This window comes from Globicephala melas, chromosome 7 (assembly GCF_963455315.2).
Source record: "Globicephala melas chromosome 7, mGloMel1.2, whole genome shotgun sequence".
NCBI classification, from domain to species: Eukaryota; Metazoa; Chordata; class Mammalia; order Artiodactyla; family Delphinidae; genus Globicephala; species Globicephala melas.
Window position 1 is genome coordinate 58,746,193 of NC_083320.1, and position 8,784 is coordinate 58,754,976.

Genomic DNA, 8,784 nt, shown 5'->3' on the forward strand with positions numbered 1-8,784 from the left:
TAAAATCAGTCAGGCTGTGAATGTCTGTAGCTTTCAGCTGTTCCCCAGGAAGTGCAATACCTAGAGATTTTGAAAGATCCTGACATAACCTAAGTTTTGACACACTTACATCCTAAAAGAAATTCTCCACGAGGTAAATATGGACCATTTTCTCTGACAGATGTAGGTGAGAACAAAAAGCTTCAGGAGAGCTGAACCATCCTGAGCAATCAGTTTGGATCTATATTCAATTCAAGCTCCAATCAAAGAATGTTGATGAATTAAGACCTGTTTAGCCTATCTGCCAGTAGGATCGTTAAACTGTATCTCATTCCCTGTCATAGACATCAATTTGGTTGAACTAGTTTGTCAATCATGGTTTGTAGTGGACACGACCTCAGAAGAGGCCCCTTCCCACCCCAATTTTTGCTTTGGTTTTGTTCTTTTCCGTACTGTACTAAGTATGGGAACAGGAATGCCCAGCAGGTAATACTACGATTAGATTTTAATGTGCTTTAAAAATATATATATTTTTGTGAGGTATTATTTTCTACCTCAGGGGGTAAAAAAATGTGATTGCAAAAAAGATTATTTCATGTTTATTGCCCACAAAAAACATTGCTGTTTTTATATGAGGGCCTGAATTCAGTCACTAAGTGGAATTAGGCTGTGCAATCAGGACCCCCCTGCCCTGTCCCTTTGGGCAACCGAAGTACAGAACATTAGCTGGCAACTGATAATAATAATGATAGGTAATATTTCTTCAGCCCTTACCATGTGCAGATGTATGGTTTCTCATAATCCTCAACCATTATGCTTCTCATTGTGCAGATGAGGAAACATCTGTAAAGCATAGTAACTTGCCCTGAGTTATAGTAGTAGCTAGAGACTAGCAAAGCTGGGCTCCATCCCATGTAATTTCATGTCAAATCCATGCACTTGACCATTATGCCATTGTGTCCAACATGGTCTGGTTTGGCCGGTTTTGATGCACTGTGGAAGAATCGCTTGTAAATCTGGACACAGTTGAGAGCAAAGACATCTAGGTCAAGAAATCCAAGGACAATGGAAAGCTGCTTTGGTGAGAGTGAGGTTGATTGAGCAATGCCCTTTTTTTCTTGAGATGGATGTATTAGGCGGTCTGCTTGCCTTGCTAGTGAGGAAGGCTTGGTCTAAGTTCTCCATCCCACAAGATTTTGAGCAGCTTCTAGCTAGTTTAGGTGACAGTCCTCTAAAGTTTTGCACTTACCATTGGGCAAAACTTGGGTCAAGGAACATCTCTATGAGCAAGAAAGGACGAAGTTTCCAAAGGAGCTGCTATACATAGGTGTAGGCTGGATAACTACTTCTATAACTTATTCAGGGCCAATGAAGTCACTTGTTTGATACTGTTTACACAATCAAAGAAGGTTATTCTCAGGTCAGCCAATCAAGGCTCTCCACATGCTTAAACAACACTACCATTATGGTAAAAGTCATATTTATCCAGTTATTATCTGACTTGCTAAATTTGCATCGGTCCTTCCTACATGTGCTTATAATACCTCATCATCCCTGTAAACAAACGCAGCAACTTTTCATGCCTTTCATTCTCACTAAGCAAAAACCATTAAGTATTGATTTTCTTTTAGTGAATGTACTATAGAGATTTCCCTTAAGGATTCAAGTGAAAACAGTAGAAATATTATTCAATATATCATATTTCTGGAAAGGTTACTACTGATTTTTATAAGATACACAGGCTGAATTCCTTTAAGCCCATTTTTATTCTTCTTACAGGATTGGATCTGTTTAGCTTTTGCTTTCATGGCCTTTAAAGGACTTGCATGGCATGGCAGGAATGGATGTGAAACTCATTTCTAAAGAACTTGTCTCAACGGTAGTGTGGTCAAGCCGTACCCTAGAAAGATTTACGGTCTAGGAAGTCTTGTAATAGCTGGAGTGAAAAGCTAGCTAAAAAGAAAGCCCAAGCTCCCTTACAAATGACGTGGCCAATTAACTGGGTGAAAAGGAAAAGTCTTTCTAAGTGCTTATTTCACTAACTTATCATTTTCAAGTCATTATCAGGACAAGCAGAACTTACTTCAGTCTGATTTTGATGAATGGGAGTCGTCATTGCAATTACTTGGTTTTCTGGGGGTTGTCCGGGACGCTTAAGGGTTTGTATCAGTATCATTAGAACCAGCATCTGATGGTTTTAACTTCAAGACCAACTCTAAATCCATTCCTTTATTTGGAGCCCCACTTGTCCTGAATGACAATGAGGTGATTTTCCAAACTTGTTGGTACCACGCTGTCAGTAAAAATGTCACTAGCGGGAAAGAACGCCTCATCAAGACTTGAGCGTTGCCTCATTTACAGAGGGAGTCACTAAACACCTTGGAAAAGACACCTGTCAGCTAAAGCTTTTCTTTCAACACGTGGGCGCTCTCCCTGGGGCATTTTCCAGCAACTGCCTTTTACCTCCATTATCCAAGACTTGCCAAGGAAGCTTACATTTAGGCAATAATTCACTCTTGTCTGGCTTTGTTTCCTTGTCTCTAGGACTGAAAGGAGTAATCAGGCTTGAATCTTGGAGAAATTCCCAGCTAATACCAAAAAGCAATCAACCAATTCAAACTGTTGGTGAAGTATAGGAAATGAGGAAGAATGGTGGTTAACTTTCTTCCCTCATGTTTTGGAATAAACTGCATTTTTATTTACCTAATATAGAATCAGATCCTGTGCCCCAAATCCATGTTCATTTTTGAAATCCTTATCCTCCACTCAGTATCTCTTCCTGTTATATTATTTTTTCAGGGTCTAGAACTGAACCAAACCTGTGAACCACTCAATAAACATTATTGGATGCTGATGAAGTACAAGGCACCATGGAAGATTAAAGATGGCTACAAATAATTTTATATGCTTTCATTGAAAAGTGGGGTCTTTTCCTTCTCCCCTGACTCTGGTCAGGTTTTGGGACTACTTTGGCCAGTAGAATTCTGTCAGGGCCCAGGTCTCAAGAAGGTGGCAACTTCCGCTTTCTGTCTCTTGGAGTACTCTCTCTGGGAGCTCTGAGCTGCCATGTAAGAAGTCCTATTGCTCTGACACTGTTCTGGAGAAACCACTGGTAGGTGCTCTGGTACAGTCCCAGCTAAGCTCAGACTGTGAATAAAGGATTTAGAGTCCTGTAAACGAGCCCACCTGGCTCAGCCCATATTTCCAACCCACAAAATCATGAGATATCATGATTGCTGTTTTAAGCCATCCAACAACCTCAAGTTAGGATAAATGTTTTGCTAAAATCTGAACTGTAATGCTGCTTTGAAAAACTGAAGTGGCAAATGAGCTAATGTGAGTAAAGGGCTTACCACAGTGGCTGGCACCTAGTAAACGCTCAGCAAGAGTTCACTTTTGTAAGTACTACTGTAATAACATCCCAACTATTCTCCTTGCTCTTAGCTTTTGCCCCTCGGTTCCATGTTCCACATCACTGCCAGAATCAACTTCCCAAAGCACAGTCATATGTTTAATATAACAGATACAGCTGGTTGTCTCTCCATTAAGAAATCCTGTCTTTTTCCTCCATAACAGAACCTTTGAATACTACTTGGGTATATAGAGGCACAAACTAAAGACTACATTTCCCAGCCTCCCGGGCAGCTGGGTGGGGCCACACAACTAAATTTTGGCCAATGGTAGGTAAGCAGAAGTGGTCGTGCAACTTCCGGGAAGTGTCTGTTAAGGGAGAGCCGTGTCTTTCTCCTCCTCTGTACTACTTGGAGTATAAGTATGCTACCTGGAGCCCACCTGCCATCTTAGACAAGGTCCACAAGGGTCTCATCCTTAGGGGGGCAGGGAATAGAACTAGAAGGAGTGTGGGATCCTGACTCATTTGTGGAACTGCCTTAGCAGCCCTGGATTCTTATTTCTGGATTTTTACTTAAGAGATAAAAACCTCGTGGATTTAAGCTTTTTTTCGGGGGTGGTGGTGGTGGTGGTGGTGTCAAATATAGCTCTACCTAATTTTAACTAAAACACCTACTACTTATTGGATGCAGACTATAGAGGTGAATAAAACGAGGCTTCTGCTCTTCTGGACTTCCATCTTCATGGGGAGATATAAATGAACAGAATAGTAAAGGGCTATAGAAGAGATGGAGAAAATTTTATTTTACATTTTCTGTGTACCAGGGACACCTTTTCATTTATTCCCTCACCTTGTCTTCACAATGGTCCTGTAAAATAACTGTTGTTAAATCTATTTTAGAGAAGAGGAAAAAGACTAAAAGTTTGGGTCATTTGCTCAGGGTCATGTTCATAAGAGGTGAACCCCAAGTCTACACCCTTCTCTTCTGGCTCCAGTTTGTCACTATTTCTGCCACATCACATTGCAATAAGGATGGTATTATTGAGGGTCAATCAATGAGATGACTTTTACAAAAATTAGTCCATATTTGGAAGACACAGTTTGGAAGGGAATTCCAGAAGGAAAGGACAGAAAAGCAGGAGTGGTACAGCATAGGTATGGCATGTTGGGAACATGGCAAGTCCTACAGGGGCTGCTGGAGAACTGAGAGGGGGTATGATTATGAAGGGCTCTGAACTTGTACTTTCTTTGCTTTTGTACCATGCTTTTCTACTTTCTTGTATTCTTAGGCATGCTCTCCCCTCTGTGAGATTCGTTTTTTCTCCCGTATAAACTGAAGGTTGTAGTAACTCCCTGTATCAATCAGGGCAGTTAATGCTAGCTGCTACAACAATCAGTCCCCAAATCCTGATTGCTTGGCACAATAAAGTTTTATTTCCTGCTCTTATGAAGCCTAAAGCAGCTGTCACAGGGAGCAAGAGTGTGTGTGGTGAGGAGTGGAATTCTAGTATAAGCAGCGACTCAGGTTTCCTTGAGGGCATTTTATTTGTGGTGCTGTCACATTCTGAGACCTCCTTGGAGTTCTCTGCTGGATTCTTTGCATTCAGCTGGCTGATAAGAAGTAAGAAAGTGAGGAGGATTATATGGCTTTTTATGATCAAGCCTGAAAGTGGCATCCTTCTCTTCCATCCACGTTCCATTGACCAGACTGAGTAACACGATTCCAACCCAACTGCAAGGGAAAGAAATGCAATTAGGGACCTCTAGCAAGTATCAGCCACAAGTCTCCAACTTCTTCATGGAGGTAAGGTAAGAGTTTTATGAAATCATATGTGTGAAGGTACTCTACAAAACTCCTGGAGTATAATTTGCATTCAGGTCTCTTTCCTTCATGTTCGCATGTCCAAATCCTACCTATTTTTCCAGTGTCACCTTCTCTGTGGAGCCATCTTGAATTCCACTCTCTTTCTCTCTTCGCACACCTCACTAGTTGAAGGTTATCTTTATCTTCTAACATTTTATTGTATTATTTGAATAGTTCTGATTTGCTTTATACATCTTTTACCTCTTTATACATCTTTTTATCATAAGGACATGTGACCGTGGTTGGCACAGTGTCTTGCATATATCGTGTGCAAGTTGTGATAAATGATTGATATTTTGAAATAAAAAGAGCAATCCAAAAGATTCGATCTCTAGGGTAACTGGCTTATTCCCCCAAACATACTTGAGTCTCATCACTTTTTTCTCCCAACTTGCTTTGTAAGGATGACATAATGTTGAATCAAGCATGAAAATGGAAACCAAGACTATACAAAATTGACCATAAACATTGGTTGGTTTAGTATGTATTTAGCCAAGAGAGAGTAGGGACTGTAAGGCAAAGATGCCCATGGTCAACTGTAGACAATCACCTCTCATTTGGCTTCATTTTCCTCATACCAGTCTCCTGGCTTGAGGGCTGGGAAGGAGGGTGTGGGTTGCTTACAGTAAGACATCAGAGGGGCTTTGGAAATAGTGGCAACTGGGACCCTCTTGCCTACCTTGATCTCCTGAGGTAATAAGGAGACGATTCTGTCAGAGGGAAGGCTTTCTTTTTTTATCTACCACTCCGTTGGTGTCAATTCCGGTGGTTTATGAGCGTTTATGGTGAAAAAAATCACTTCCCACTTATACAGAGACTTAGTTGCATATTTTTCTGGTCTTAAGAAATCTAACATAGGCTCTGGTATATCCATATTATTCTATTTCCACGTGAAAGATACATTACAGGGGTAATTTTTCCCTTTCCAAAAGAATTCTCTACCAAATGATTTACAATGTATTTCCTTAAATAACAAGATTCTCTATTATATTGAGAGTGTGATTCTCTTTACAAAAATTCAGTTAACGTACAGCATATTTTTTTAAATAAATTTATTTATTTATTTTTGGCTGCATTGGGTCTTCGTTGGTGCACACGGGCTTTCTCTAGTTGCGGCCAGTGGGAGCTACTCTTTGTTGTGGTGGGCGGGCTTCTCATTGCGGTGGCTTCTCTTGTTGCAGAGCATGGGCTCTAGGGCATGCAGGCTTCAGTAGTTATGGCACGCAGGCTCAGTAGTTGTGGCTCGTGGGCTCTAGAGCGCAGGCTAAGTAGTTGCGGTGCACAGACCTAGCTGCTACGCGGTACGTGGGCTCCTCCAGAACCAGCGATCTAACTTGTGTACCCTGCACTGGCAGGCGGATTCTTAACTACTGCACCACCAGGGAAGTCCAACGTACAACATTTTGAGAACTCTTGTGTAACATAAACTCTTGCACTTACTTGGTGGCGTACTAGTTGGGCTTTGGACGGTAGCGAGTCTGTCTTCTGGTCCATTTCTAATTCTTCCTAGTTTTTGTTTTGTTTTGTTTTGTTTTTTGGTACGCGGGCCTCTCACTGTTGTGGCCTCTCCCGTTGTGGAGCACAGGCTCCAGACGCGCAGGCTCAGCGGCCATGGCTCACGGGCCCAGCCGCTCCACGGCATGTGGGATCTTCCCTGATCGGGGCACGAACCCGTGTCCCCTGCATTGGCAGGTGGACTCTCAACCACTGCGCCACCAGGGAAGCCCTCTTCCTAGTTTTAAATGAAATCACTGACCCCACTTACTTTTTTTAAAATTTTATTTTCCCATTAGGGAAGCACATGGCTCTCAGATGTGCTAAAGGAAATGCACCGAGAAATCCCAAGCAGGGAGCAGTCAGTCACTATTAATGCTTACAAATATCAAAGCTACTTGAAGAAATACAGCTGCTTATGGATGGATGGTAAAATTGAATTCGTGAAGCAGTTCCTTCTCCATGGGTGATTTCTTGGTGCTGAAGAACTAGAATTTCATGCACACTATGAGTGTCAGAACTCCACGCTGCCGTTAGCACACTTTAAAGAACAGGTATTGAATTTTAGCTGAGTCTAGCATCATCTTTTTCAATTCCAAGGACACCTGTTAAATCATAAAATATGTTGAGATACAAAGCTCTTGCCTCTGAGAGATATTCTCTTTTTTCTTTAAGACCAACATCTATGAAATATTATGTGAAAGAGCTGACAACTTTAAAAATCAGAGAGTATTTAGTGGCTAGCTTTTGGTTGATATTAAACCTTTTAAAAATCAATGACGAATGTTATAAAAAGCGGGTTTGATGTTTAAGGAGCATCTGCTTAACCATGTAACCTACAGATATAGTCATCTGAATCTGGTTGATTGTGAAAGGAAATTAAAATAACACGAATCATTTGATGAAACCATCCCCGCAGAATTCTAATTTAACTCAAATAATAAGTATTTTAATGGTTCTCCTGTGCGCTTATTTTTAGTCTCGTATTCTGTAAGTTATAAGAGTGTTGCTTTCATGCATGTGAAATGCAATTCTCTTCTTGTAAAAACTTGACACAATGCTTATCCGTTTGATTTGATTGCATTTGCGTGTTCATTAATATAATTGAAACATGTAGCTTCCCCCAAGTTTTCACAGGCTCATCCCTAATTAACTGTTGGCATTTTCTCACATTGCATGTTAGTATAACTGAGTTAGGCCAATTTATTCATGAACTAGGAAAAAAGTTGAGCAGAGGAAGGGAGGGGTAGGTTCAGCCCATTCAGTACTGATTGGGGGCTATGGGCAGCCCTTGAAATCTCTACTATTTTAACTGCTGAATTAAAGCTTCCAGAAGAGATTTACATCCGCTCAGGTGATATGGACTCAAGAAAGAAGGACTCCCTCCAAGAGACAGTAGATAACACTCTTCACCAACTGGGCCCCAAACCGCAAATCAAAGGAAACTCCATTTCCTAAGTATGTTCTATGTATTTCCGGAATATTTTTGAAGATGGATAGTGGTGATGTAGTGCTAAGATCTATGAGTTTGGAAGGAGGAAACAGCGGTTCTAATCCTTGCTTGGACACTTTTGAGCTCTGTGATCTTACATGAGCGAGTTAATCTGAGTGTATTTCCTCACAGAGGGCTATTGTAGGGGTTTCAATGTAATAATTATGCAATCAGTATACTCTCTTTCAAATACATGGCTTTTTTGGGAGAGGACATATAAAGGTAGGAAGTAAAATGCATAAAGGTGGTGGTCAATAAAACAGACAAAAGCGTTTTAAATAGGGATAACTTTTGTCCTTTACAGAGTAATACGAGGATATCTGACTAAAAGAATGAAAGAATCCCCACTTTTATTTTTGCTTCTTGAGGATTATACTTGTTTCACCATATGAAAAAATTAGATTGATTACTTAAGCAAAACCAATGAGATAAATTCATAGCAATCAGGGAACTTTTCATTTTAAAAACTCCACTTTTTGCTTTAATGACATGAAATGAAAAGAATTTGGCAGGCACCCATTTCTGATAATAGCTGTATTACTTTTTATCTTATATTGCTGTCCCATTATATGCTTATATTCTTTTGGAAGGGGTCAACCTAAG